The 14796-nt window shown below is 36.2% G+C and overlaps 1 pseudogene; it reads left to right on the top strand.

The window, feature by feature from the left end:
- LOC109848235 lies at nucleotides 9074–13871 on the top strand (annotated as a pseudogene).

Here is a 14796-nt window from a genome sequence, read left to right as displayed (position 1 = left end):
CCGCCTCCGACATGACGGCATCTGAGAGCGGAGCTCCGGCGTCCATTGAAGCTTCCCTCCTTGAAGAAGGTGAGGAGAGGAGAGCGGGGAGAGAGAGAGAGCTTTTTTTTTGCTTGTAGGAATCGAGTTTAGTTACAGTGAAATTAGCAAATTATTATTTGGTCCGATCCTTTACATAATTTACATTAACTTGTAAAATCCTAATTTAATACATCATTAGTGTGGGGGTTAATTGCAAACAGGTCCCTAGTAGTATTACTGTTTTGAGCTTAGTATCTATGGAGTTTCATTTTAGCAGGTAGAACCCCTGGGTAGCCTTTAACTCACCGGACTCAATAATTTCTTCACCTACATACTATTGACAAAATCTTTCAAATTTCACCCAAGATAAAAAGAATTATATGCCCACTTAAAATAGACATGATTATGAATCATGTATCAACATAGAGCATATCCAACGCAAGTGTACATGTATTATGTATATTAACTCAATGGGTGAAACAATTATTCAAAATAATAATAAATTTAGTGGTTTTTTTTTATAGATATTAGTACCTTAGATCTTTGATATTTTGAAATAATTCCCTCAGATCATTGAAATTGCTTAGATCCATCAGAACTTAAGTTATTTTTAAATTAGTCTCTTAAACTATTGAAATTGCTATTATACCCTCGGTAATTTGAAGTTAATCCCTCTAAGTAGCAATAAGAGGGGTATTAGTCCCTCAAAATCATTGAAGTTTCTATTGGAGCCACCAATTCTCATAAATTGTTTTAAATAATCCATTTACTTACTAATTATACTATTGATCTAAGTGATTCAAAACAATCTAAATTTTGGGGGACCTAATTGTAATTTTAAAGATTCTAATTTGAAAATTAGCTTAAAAATTAAGGGACTTCATAGCAATTTCAATGATGTGAGGGACTAGTTCAAAATATGAAAGAGATAGGGGACTAATATGGACAAAACTCCATAAAAGTAAGGGACTAATGTTCCATGAAATGATATTTTTTTTCCAATTAAAAAAAAGTCTTAGGTTCTTATTTATGTGATTATTATGGATTGAAATATGACGCTTCGTGTTTCTTGATGTTGAATCGGAAAAAGGTATCGTTAGGCAGCAACACGTTAACACGCAAGACGGCATAAAGTCCAAAAGAAGATTTGAGCCTGAGTCAACACGGTTTATGGACCCTAAATAAAGAGTATCCCTTAATAAGCTGACCATTTGGCTAACACTATGCAAAACGAGGGCAAAACACGTGCGATCTGCTCCTCAAATTTCATGCTACAGTTATACTACGGTAAACACTTTAGTATAAACAGTAAAAGTAAATCTGATCCTCTGCACTTGGAGCTATTGTTCACACTATAGTAATTCAATGTAGCTATTGTTCACACTATAGTAATTCAATGTAGCATGAACAGTGAATCAATATTGCTCCTCCACAATTACAGTTACTATTCAGCCTACAGTTTTTTACTGTGTTATGAACAGTAAATCGAATCAAATGTATTAAAATTTTAATCTTTCTTTAAGTATAGAGGAGTTGATTTGACTTCTAAATAAAATATATTAAAATTTGAATCTTTCTTTAAGTATAAAGGAGTAGATTTGACTTTTAAATAAAATGTATTAAAATTTGGATCATTCTTTTAAGTATAGAGGAGGTAGATATGATTTCTAATTTTAAGCATACAATAATTAAATTAAATGCATTGAAACTTAGGGGAAGGCAAGTTTAAAATGCAGAGTTTAAAAAAATAGGGGGCCGTGCTTTACACGGGGGTGCACATTAGTTGCTTTACAAATGCATAATACAATAAGACGCATAAAGAATGATCAAGCTAAAAATTATGAGAGACGTCTATTTTGCTAAAAGCTCTTGCCTACGCTTGTTGACTCATACAAAGTGTTAAAGAGCTCTCTACAATCCAATCACAGTATTATGCTTTTCTTTTTTGCCATATTCTAGTTATATGCAAGTGACACTTACATTATAACTGTAATTGTAAGCCACCAAACAACCCTATATTATGGTTTGCACCGATCTCAAACATGGGCACAGTCTTTGAACAAAACTATCTAATGGACACAGTATATATTACATAGTTTCTCAAGCTCTCTATCAGTTTCCCAAGTTCTCTATTAGTCGATGTTAGGATGTGATAATCTATGGCCCAAGATTCACCCATTATAGAAGGATCAACGTTTGACACCCGATGCCCATGTTTTCTTTTCAATCAAAATTTATGAGATACCATATTATAAACATAACACACATTGGAGACTCAAAATGCTAGGCTTGTACATCCGACCCGTCCCGAAAAACCGGGCTCAGGCCAGGCAAAACCAGTGCCCGGACCCGAGCCCGGTTGCCCTGGGCCTAAGCGGCCGGGTTCCTAGATGGCCCTGATTTTTTACTTTTTAATTTTTTTTTAATTTTTTAAAAACTTTTTAAATTTTGAAATATACATAAAAAATTACAGAAAATACTAATAAAAAACAATAATATTATTAATAACTTAAAATGACAAAAATTACAACTACAAAAAATTATAAAATGAAAGATGATAAAAATAACTTCTTTATTAATAATTAATAAATCCTTTACAAATATAAATTTATTTCGGAATTCGTCACATCACAATGGATTAGTACATCCCAACTAGTTTGGCACCTACTCACCTATATCATTATCATTTGTAACTATTTCCAAAATAATTCATTACAAATTTAAAGCTAAGAAATAAAAATTATAATTTGATGAATATTGTTTAATCTTTATATCTATATGCTAGTCCCAACTCTTTAAATTTATCTTCAATTTCAGTCATCCGATCGATGCATTGCATTCGCTTCTTGTACTTCCACCAATCTTGTAAGCGCATCACTGCTTGTACAGTATACAGATCTAAGCATGTCATGTGGTCGTCGATCAAACGTCTTGCTGTGCTGAAGACGGATTCCGAAGCTACCGTCGAAACCTACACTGTTAGTAAGTCACGAACCATGATGGAAAGTATAGGATATGAAACTGATCCATATACTCTCCACCATTGTAAAATATCTAAAGTATTTCCTTGATATTTAACTAAAGAAGCAGATAAATATTCATCTATTTCAGAAACCTCTAATGATGATCCAAGTCCAGATTCACCAGTTAGCTCAGCTACTATTGCATACCTATCAAAACTTACACTTTTACCTCGGCTTGAGCTCGAAGACGCCAAAACTGCAGACTGTTGTGCAGCTACACCATGTCTAACTACATACTCATCATATAATGTTTGAAAATAATTTCTAATAGCTAAATGATGAGAAGTAGCAGTAAGGGTGGATCCATTATCTAAGTCTATAATCTATTCACCATACAATGATTGTAACAAACTCCGAAGGTCAATATCCTTCAAACATGGATCAACAAGAACCTCCAAACCAAAAATATGAGGAATATACCTAAAATACTTATTAAAGTTGCTCTTTATTTGAAAAATTATAGTTCCAAAAGTATCATTCATATGATGTTTGGTATTTTTTGAATATTTAAAATTTGTAAAGTAGCTAAAGTAATAGTTAGATAATAACAGTCAAATAATAACATTGTAATATTATAAAAAACTTGTAACATCTTATTTAAATTACATATAATTGTTCATTCATCTTCAGTTATGCTATAAGTGCTAACAGAGCTAGAACTAGAAGCATAATAATTTATACAATCATTTATAATTTTTTTATATTCTATTGCCACACTTAACATTACATAGGTGGAATTCCATCTATGATCAACATCTTTTGGAATTAGTCTAGGCTTATAATTTATTCTTTTATAAAATGGTTTCCATCTTTTAAGTCTTTACTCAGAAGCATTATGCATATAAGCAATTGTCCTAACCTTTTCTATCATGAGTTTAATTTCAGTAAATGCACTTTAAACAATTAAATTTAAAATATGACAGATACATCTAATATAAAAAAGATCACCATAACATGGTAATAACAGAGTTATTTTGATAAAATCAACAGTTACATTGTTATTATTTGTATTATCTAATGAAAGAGAAAATATTCTTTGATCAATTTCTAGTGTCATAAGTTCTTCAATTATTAAATTTGCAACATTAATACCAGTATGTGACTCTTCAATTGCAATAAAAAAACAACTATTTTAAACATTTGTTAATTTTTATCAATCCATTGTGCTGTGATACACAAATAACTAGTTTGTACTCTAGATGTCCAAATATCAAAAGTTAAAAAAAATCTACAGTTTAAATTTTTAAAATAAGAAATTATTTTTCTTTGTTCCTCCTGATAATATTTTAAAATATCACGTTGACAGGTTTGATGAGAAAATTTTGTAAATACGGGATAAAAAAACATCTCTAAACATATATTCAAATTCATCATCTTCTACTAATTTAAAAGAAATGTTTTTAAGAATGATAAACCTGATGACGCATTTCCTAGCTCGGGCAGCGTCATAATTCTAACTACTAAGACTACCAGAAGAGGAGGATTGGGAAATTATAGATTGTCGGATATCACCTTGAGAATTTTGGTCTTTGTTGTGTTTTTCTATATGACGTTTGAGGTGGTTGGTGCCGCTCTTATAATGAGCTTGGAAAATCTTGCCGCACAACACACATTTAGCCTTCTGCGTGAGGATCCTATCGTGTTCATCATTGGTGACGTCTATCTTCTCAAAAAAATTTCACACATCGGACCTCGGCCTTTTTAGGAGCTCTTGGTGTAGAATCGTCGCGACCGGATTCGGGATTAACACCGGTAGGATCAGTAGGAGTAGCTGTTGTAGGAGGAGTCATTTCAAGATCGGTAGGAGATAGGTTTTGCTCTTCATAATCAGATTCAGAAGTCATTTGATGAAAGGATTATAAATATAAGAGATTATTAGAGAGTATAAAAGTGTATAAGATTGTATAAGAGAATATTAGAGAGAAGTAGATGAGTTTTGGTGTGAGAAGAAGAAGTGAAAAAAAAACCTTCTATTTATAGAGACAACCTCCTAGGCAAATGACCAAAAAGCCTCACCATATGACTGTTTTTGAACTTTTTTTGGGGACAAAACGGTCAAAAAATCAAATCTGGTCGTTAAGGCTGGGTCGGCCCGGCCATAACGGTCACATGGTGACCGTTGACGTCGGGATAGAGACAACCTCCTAGGCAAATGACCAAAAAGCCTCACCATATGACTGTTTTTGAACTTTTTTTGGGGACAAAACGGTCAAAAAATCAAATCTGGTCGTTAAGGCTGGGTCGGCCCGGCCATAACGGTCACATGGTGACCGTTGACGTCGGGCGTCAAGCGTAGTAAGCGCCTTCAATGGGAGGAATGCTCTAAGGAGATACATAGGCTGAACAAGAAATTAGAGCGTTATGAAGGGACCGCTGACTTGATTGACCCCGAAGACCTGAAGAAGAATGTGAAGGGGATTATGTCACAGAAAGAGGGGCATACAGGGTCTGCACAAAAGAAAATAAGGAGGAGTATTGATTCTGAGGACAGGGGTGATGATGGAATTTGCTTCGATTATGACGAGGTAACCAATATTGGCAAGGAAGCAGAGAAGGAGTTAGAGAAAGGTGAATGGCAAGAGATGGAGGATGATAATTTGGAGAAAGCTGTAGAGAGTGAGGAGGATAAGAAAGAGGAAGTGACTGTGGATGAGAAGAAAGAGGAAGAGCGAGAGCAGGAGAAGAATGAGGAAGAGGAAGAGGAAGAGGAGAAAGTGGAAGAGGAAAAACATCAGAAGAAAGATGAAGAAATAGTGGTGGAGAACAGAGAGGGGGAATGTGCTGAGGAGAAGAAAGATGAAGAAAGGATGGAAAGTCTGGAAGAGGAAAAAGGAAAGAAGAAAGATGAAGAAAAAGTGGTGGAAAACAGAGAGGGAGAATGTGCTGAGGAGAAACTGGATGAAGAAAGGATGGAGGATGGAAAACAGGTGCAAGTTTATCAGAAGAGAATGAAGAGATTAGCGTCAAAGGGGACTAGGGGACCAAGTACCAGAAGGCGGACGCGCTCACAACTAGTCCGCACCCCTTTCACTCAAGAAAAGAAGAAGGAAGTTCATCAAGAGATAATTAACATATCACACCACAAGGAGGAAGAGAGGGAAAAAATCAGGTTCTATTGTAAGCCTGATGAATGCACTTGGGATTTTTTGGGGAAGAGGAAAATCAAGAAGAAGGAGGAGGCTCTTTTGAAGTTGCTGAACGAGGATATTCCTAACATTGATGATTTTAGCATACGTTTGATTGATAGTAAAGGAACCTTCGTTCACAACTTTAGAGTACCTCAACACGTATTATCAAAGCTCACACCAGATGAGAACAGAAGGATCTCTGAGTTTTGCAATCAAAAAGCCCATCAGTAAGTTTAGTCATTCTGAATAACGTATGCTAGGACATGTTAGCTTTCATTGTTACGTGTTAACATTTCCAGGTTTATGTTAATTATTACCCATTTATGCTAACGTTTGCTATAAAATGTTAGCTTTCATCGTTACGTGTTAACGTTTCCTTATTTATGTTAACTTATACTCATTTATGCTAACGTTTGCTAAATCATGTTAATATTTCCATATTTTTCTATAGTAAGTGGTTGAACGAGGTTTGGATCTTATTGTTATGTTTCAGGTCACGTGTTATTGTTAACACATTCAAGAGTAGTGTCGATTCATTGGAACTTCTTAATCTTCTACGTGGCGGCCGTATCGATGACCATGCAAGTTTGATATGTTAATCTCTTACGCATTTTATGAGATGACTGGGTGTTGTGTAATTTAATTTGTATCTGCTCCATGGTAAATTTACAGGTGATGGAAGCTCTTGTAGATAGGCTCCTCACATGGCTAGAGGCTCGTCACATGGCTAGAGAGGCCAGATGTGGAGTCCATGGGCAACCAATATGGGGTTGTATCGACATTCTTCTGCGTAAGCATTAGGTTCAATCTCCTACCATTTTTATCTCATGTTTACAATTGGCTTATCATTATTTTTTGGCAATACAGCATAGTCTTTATGCAGTCACCCCAGATTTTCCACATCTATACACCTCTTTCATACAAAAGCATGTTGCCGCAAGGAAGAATGTACTCCTTATCCCGCTTGTGCGTCATGACCACTGGCATGTGGCTGAAGTAAGGTTGGATGAGGACGTTGTCAAGCATTATAGCTCGGCTGGCCATAGTGCATACATTGAGCCAGTAAATAAAGTAATTGCTTTCATGGACCATATGAAATCTGGTTTTGATCCGAATAATATTTGGAGAAAGTTCCGATATGAAGCCGTCCCTTGTGAGCAACAGACTGGAATGTTAGTATTTCATGCATTTAAACATGTGTTAGTATGTTAACTAAATCTAAACATTTTCATTTTATTACGCATGTTATATCTAACTCTCTTGCGATCTTATATCATGCAGCTTTGATTGTGGGCTTTTCGTTCCTTTATATATAAAGGCTATAATTCATGGGGTAGATACCACTCAAGTAACTAATCACTCTGATGAGTCTGAAGTCATCCGTTTCAGGCTTGCAGCTGAACTCCTAATATAAGGATGGGAACAGAAAAATCAAGGGGAGACGGTAGAAAAGGATGGGTGAATGATATCCTAAAAAGTAATGTGTACGAACAGATTGAATTGGGAACAAAACTAACTAGCATTTAAATTTAGTTAACATTATTGCAGCTGTGTATCATTCTCTTTGACAGTTATTCCACTGTTTGTGTAACTGGTTGATAGTGTGGATGAGAAGATGCACATATCTGGTTGTGAAACTGCCAAAAAATTGGTAAAAAAACCCACTTTCAGTAAAAGTTAACGTATAACTCTGATAGTTAACCACTAAAAAACCAACATTGATTTACATATTCCTCCTAAGGGTTAACATAATATAAGAAAAGATGACATGTAGTAAAACAAACAGATAACGTATTACGCTGAAAGTAAACAAATTTGCCAAAAAATTGGTAAAAAACCCACTTTCACTAAAAGTTAACGTATAATTCTGATAGTTAACCACTTTCAGTAAAAGTTAACATATAACTCGAGAACATAACCACTTTCAGAAAAGTATAACTGAGATAAATAATCACTTTCAGTAAACGATAACGTAAAAGTCTAACAATTAACCACTTTTAGTAGAAGTAAACGTATAACTCTGATACATCACCCCTTTCAGTTGGGAAATTAACATAAATGTCACTAAAATTGACTACTTTTAGTGAAAGTTGACACATAATATTTAACCACTTACAGCAAAAGCATAACAAACTGAAGTTTCTTCAGTTGATTTTCATCTTACAGATCACAATGTTGAAGAAAATTAGTACCATACAAAAACAACATAGGAAGAATGAGCAAAGTTTCCATTTTTCGACTTCACGGTTCGATTGCTTCAGTGCTTTCTTCAGTTGCTTTGTTTTGGTCGCTATCTCATCTTCAACGGGGACTTCTGGGCAAAATGGAATAATCTTACTGGACATTGCATTCTCTTGGTGAGCCCAAGCAAAAAACTTGCATTGCCTATTTGGGAAATTTGCACATCCCCAGAAGTATCTTCCTTTATTCTTCCCCTTTTTGCACTGCCTCATGGGTGTTGGAATTTGACATCTAGCGTATACGAGCCAATGAGTTGAGCATTCGAGAGCACTCTCTTTTTTAGCACAAGTTGCTGGATCGCTTGATCATCACAGAAACAATGACGATCCCTCTCAAGGCCAACTTCTCAACTAAACATCCTGTTCTAAATATCATTAATCCCGACAAACTTAACACTTAACATATTCAAAAGTCCGCTGCTTTAAATGTTATCATGCAGATTTCACAGTACATGTCAACCGACCTTACACTTATCACGTCAAGACCCCAAATATCTTGCTATATATTCTTCTAAAGACAATGTCTTCATCGTAAATGACAATTAAAAAGCTCTAAAGCGGTCCCCTCGCGGATAGACGAAACAATAACGTCACGCGACCGAAGAATATCCTACCACAACCACTTTACATCTAAACCCCTCACCCGCAATTTATTAACCACAACCCCCTTAAAAAAAACTAAAATAAAAGAAAAGAGTAAGGAATCCTCTCCCAAAATCTGAAGCGAAACTTCGGTGAATCTCTCATCTTGACCTCTTTCTCCCGATCCTGTCGGGCTCGAATCTAGGGTTCCGAGGATGCGAACGCTGCAACCGATCGATTAGGGTTAGGGTTTTGGGAATGGGGAACAAGATCGGGAGGAGGAGGCAAGTTGTTGATGAGAAGTATACGAGGCCGCAGGGTTTGTATCAGCATCGAGACATCGATCATAGGAAGCTGAGGAAGCTGATTCTTGATTCGAAGCTGGCGCCTTGTTATCCTGGGGATGATGATTGCGGTTTCGATCTCGAGGAGTGTCCCATTTGTTTTCTGGTATTGAGATTTTTTTTATAGTTGTTCTGTTTCGATTTTAGTAGGAATTGTTTGTTTTAGTTGAAATGGTGATGTTTTGTACTTGGTTTTTTTCCCCCGAAGTGGGAGATTTAGTTAAAATGTTAGCTTTGATTATTTAATGGTTAAGACGTGTAGATACTGTTGAGGAGGCGAGTCACATGCGAGTGTTGAATTAATTAGAAAATGCTTGTAGAATAATAGCATTATTGGTTTTATGCAAGTATTTTGGCTTCATTTTGAGTTAAGTATCTTCATCAGAGCGGTTAAAACCTACCATACACTGTGATTTGATCCATGTTCTGTAGTTCGGTGGCGTTGTCGCAGTGATCAGTCCGTTACTAGCTTGGACAAATGGATTAATTTTTGTTGGGAATTGCACTCTATCTAGTTTGGTTCTCTTACTTTTATATTTTTGTTTTGTTTTTGTTTTCATCTCATGCGTAATTTACAGTATGTTTGCTGACTAGGTCGAAGTGGGATCACGTCAAATAATGAATGTTCTTAGCTTTGCAGGAATTTGAAGATGGTATAGTTTCATGAGGTTGTAGCTAGTAATTGCACTCAATTTATTTTGGACTTATATTGTTTTATTTTTATTTATCCATCTGGAGTCATTTTGGTCCTTCAACTATGTTAGTGCAGGCTTGAGCAGAGCATTAGTACTGCTCTGCTCATTAATATTAGTACTGCGGATAATATGAAATCTGAAGTTAGTAAAGTCCTTTGGGTTTTGCTTTACCATCATGAGGTTGCATATGTTGATTTGTTGCCAAGTTGATCGTCATTTTCTAAATTTTTTCGCATATCAGCTATTTCATTCTAGCCTATCTTACGAAGAACTTGATTAAAGTGTGATACCGTGCAATTTCCTATATATATATTTGCATTATCATACTAATTGAAATTAGTCTCGATTAAAGTGTGATACCGTGCAATTTCCTATATATATATTTGCATTATCATACTAATTGAAATTAGTCTCGTTCTGTTTTCTACATACTTTGGAAGGAATATATTTGCATTATCATACTAATTGAAATTAGTCTCGTTCTGTTTTCTACATACTTTGGAAGGATGGAATTAGTTTCTGCTGGGTAACTGCACTCTTGAATTCTAATTTGTTTTGTCTATTTTTTTCTTCCAGTACTATCCAAGCTTGAACCGGTCAAGATGTTGCATGAAAGGAATATGTACAGGTATGAGTTTTTCTCCATTTAAATGAAAAGCCAAAGTTGGTGTGGACGTTTTTGCCATGTCTTAGTTCATTTACCGCCTACAAGTTTGATTCAACTTTGATGCAATTCTTCTTTCCAGAATGTTTTCTGCAGATGAAGCCACCTCACTCGACTCAGCCCACACAGTATCCTTTTTTACCAGTTCTATTCTGTAGAAGCTAAATTACAGTTTGTTCTTTTGGATAGTGATGGTACTGTTATTAATAGAATAGTAAGTTTGTTACTTAACATTGTAAGATGTCCCTTTTGCAAAACATCAAACTACGCTGTCGAGTATCGTGGTGTGAGGACAAAGGAAGAAAAGGGGATTGCACAAGTGGTACATTTCTAATGCCCTTCAATTTTCTCAAGAACAAGATGTGCTGTACCATTATTGCACATGTTTTTGTTGAATATGGATCAGGATCTCATGCTTTTTCCCCCTAAAAAGAGTTCCGCTTGTTTTCTTATGCTTTTGCTATGGAACAATGTATTGACTCTATACATGGGTAACACTTGCTCTTTTTCACGTGATTTCTACCCATCTGCAGGAAGAGCAGAAAGTTATTGAAGCACAAATAAGGATGAGGCAACAAGAACTTCAGGATGCCGAAGAAAGAATGCAAAGAAGACGAGATTTGAGTTCATCCAGCAGAATAATAAATGCAGGAGAACTTGAATATCTAGACACGGCAAATAGTTTAGGTTGATTACTGCAGCTGTTTTGGGGCTGTTTACCTTCCTTATTAATTAAGTAAACTTTTTAATCTAGCCATAAGGACTCATGTTATGTATTTCTCTTCACAGTGTCGTCTTGTAGATACTTGACACAAGGGAATGAGATTGTTTCTTCTGAAGACTCATTTACAGTCCCAGCAAGCAGGCCTTCACATTTAAGGCAAAATAGGTGAATGGTGATGTGGTTTCCTTCTTTCCAGTTAGTTTATGTTCATCTGCCGATCTAAAGTATTTTTTCTAGTTTACATTTGGGATGCACTCCTCTTTTGTAGTAGTGATTCAAGCTTAACAGACAACTGGCTTTTAATTGAGCTGAACAGATAAGAAGGATTCTTGTGGCGACTCAGATACTTTTGAAGGCTTTAATTCTGTTGCTATTGTCGTGTGTCGTATAACTCTGCTTTGGATCTTGAATTATGTAAATCATATTCCATAATTTCCATAAGAATTTGTTGCGTAAGAATTTTTTACTTGTTCATGCTTCATGATACTTTCAGTGCTATGCATCTTACACATTAAAGGTTTATTCTATTTGATCTATTTGAGTCATTAATCAATAACCAGCATGTATTTGCGTTTTCATGTGGTTAGTTAGTTTGTTCTGTTAGATGTTCATATATTCAAGATTGCGTCAGCTTCAATCGATTTACTTTGCATGGAATTGATTATATCTTTTGTTGCTGTCTGTCTAAACTCATCACATCTTACATTATCTTATTGTATATAGCCTTGTATACAGATCTAGTATCAATAGGAGTGCATCTTCTTTCCTCTATCTGTGAAATTTGTTTTCAAAAGTTTTTTCATGTTTTAATGCTTTTGCTTTAATTCATGTTAGATATTTATTCCATTTGCTGACTGTGCCCTGCGTCATTTTCGCAGCAGCATGCATCACTGTTTCTGTGATGCCCGGAGGGCCAGAGTTCTTTCATTCATTTACCACTTTAACCAAAGAGCTTTTAGTGCTTGTTTTTGCATCTTTGTTGTATATCTGGCTGCTCATCTTTTGTTGCTGAGAAATGATGCATGGTTGTCCTAAAGTTATTTTAATATCAATTGTGGATGTTTCACTTCTCTCCTCCAATTTGCTTCATGCCCATCCATACATTGAACTGTGTTCATCTAGCCTAGGTGATTTCTAACAAAAATTTTCCAATGACATGCAGGGATGATCGCTTTGATCTGGAACTCGATGATGTTATGGTCATGGAAGCTATCTGGTTATCAATTCAGGTGATACTTATAAAAAGTTTGTTAATTAAATAAAGAGCCTGAGTATGTGTGAGGTTATTATGTGTCACTCTTGTAGTGTGACAGTTACTATAGGCCCATCCTTAATTTTCTGACCAAAAACAATAACACTCATCCTAACTTGCATAGAAAAAGTTCATCTTAACTCAAATGTTTCGTTTGAGCACATCTTTATTTTTATTGACTGAACCTTTTCTATGGCAGGAGGGCAGAGTTCCGAGACATCCAGGTTTCGGTAGCACCGAACTTACTTACCCGATAGAAGCTTCTCCTTCTGGTGGTATTGCATGCACTTACGCTGCCCTTGCTGAACGAGACTTATCCAGTACAACTCAGAACATCGTTCCAGTATTTAACCGCACGTTGCAACAGCAATCAGGTACTCTAACTTCAAGAGAAGAGCACGCAGTAAACAATTACCCTTCAGAGAGATGGATCGAGGTTTCACCTGACAATGGGAGAGCGGTACATGGAGAAGAGGGTTACGGTTCTGAGGTGGCGCAGGTGAGCACCAGTTACGCCAGCTCAGATGTCACGGTCGACCCACTGGGCCCTTCACTTTCACTTGTTGAGGGTGGCAATATGGGTGCTGGTCATCTTCTTCCAGAGAGTTTTGAAGAGCAAATGATGCTGGCTATGGCGGTTTCATTAGCGAGCAAGAAGCAGTCCGCAGGGTGTAACATGGATGTAGTAGAGGTTTTCTGATGTATTCAGGAGGTGAAAACTAGTGATGTTATGTTTTTGGGTTAATTGCACATAGATCCCCTGTAGTATTGTTGTTTTGCAGCTATTGCGCTTGTAGTTTTGTTGTCGCAGATACACCCAAAGCTTAATTTTTTTTGACCCTTTTGCCCTTGGTCGTTGGCAGACATTGAAAGAGTCGAAATTATAATAATAACAACAGCTCGGGGTCTATCTGCAGCAATTAAACTACAGGGTTTGTAAGTTCAATACTACAGGGGGTCTATATGCAATTAACCCTATGTATTTTGTTGTTTCTTTTTTTTTTTTTGGTTATTTTTTCCATTATGTTTTCTGACCCGTGCGTGCTGTTTACTACATAGGAATGTAAAAAGGGCAAAGGTAGAAAGGACGTTGGGATTGAGCATGGTGGGCATATTATTTTTTAGAAGTGTGGATGGATAGATAAGAAAGGTGATAGTTTTACTTACAGAGTAATGCAATGCACAACAGTTTGGTCTATATGCTTCCTCCCCTGTTCTTTTGAGTTCTTGTGGTGGACAAAGTTGCAATGGTTTGCTTAGTATAGACCAATTTAACTGGGTGACGCAGGATATAAGACTTCGAAAATTTTCGGTTAATTTTCTTTTTGTCCTCATTAGTGTTTGTCATTGATCGATAGCTCGATTGTATTGAGTGAATGTATGGGGATATTCAAGCAGAGTCGGTTATTTGCGTGGTGTTCCTTGCTTTAGCAAGGACAAGTACTTCCAATCTCAGTTTTAATATTCTTTGGGTCTACAGATACTCAAATAATTTTTTTATAGCACCCTCACCAGAAACAACTTTTTATAGCAGCTCATGATAAAGGACCCACACTTGCGTTTCTCCAGTGCAAAATATCATGAAAGTTTATAGAAGATACCAAACTCCCACTCCTTCATTTATGCGCGATCACGACTAACATTTTATTTCTTTTAAGTTTGCATTCTTCGCCTTTGGTGCTCTAAATCGAGCTACTTAGGTACATGATGGGAACCAACAGTTCCATTCATTTCATCAACCAAATCCATCCGGTTCGACGCGACTCATATGAAAAATTACCAACATCTCTCATTCTCGGGATTCATTCATATTTAAAGACAAATTCTCAAGGGGGAGGTGAAGAAAACGGTTTTAGAAATCTGCAGCTTGTAGAGCAGCCAGCCTCCTCCTCGTCCTCTCCTTGGCTTCACTAGTGCTTGATTGCTCTGCATTATTCCACAATAACAATGAGAATTATGTAGACAAGCAATATAAATTATATCTCAATTACTATGCTCACCAGGATGATTACGGGGAACAACAGCAGCAGCAATGAGCAACAAACCCAAACAAAACAGAGCATACAGACTCCGACCCATTTTTCCAATGAAGCTCTCCATAGCTACCGTCGCCTCCATTTCTT

This window comes from Asparagus officinalis, chromosome 1, assembly GCF_001876935.1.
Source record: "Asparagus officinalis chromosome 1, Aspof.V1, whole genome shotgun sequence".
Lineage (NCBI taxonomy): Eukaryota > Viridiplantae > Streptophyta > Magnoliopsida > Asparagales > Asparagaceae > Asparagus > Asparagus officinalis.
Note: the sequence above shows the minus strand (reverse complement) of the source record. Positions and strands in the feature narration are given on the sequence as shown.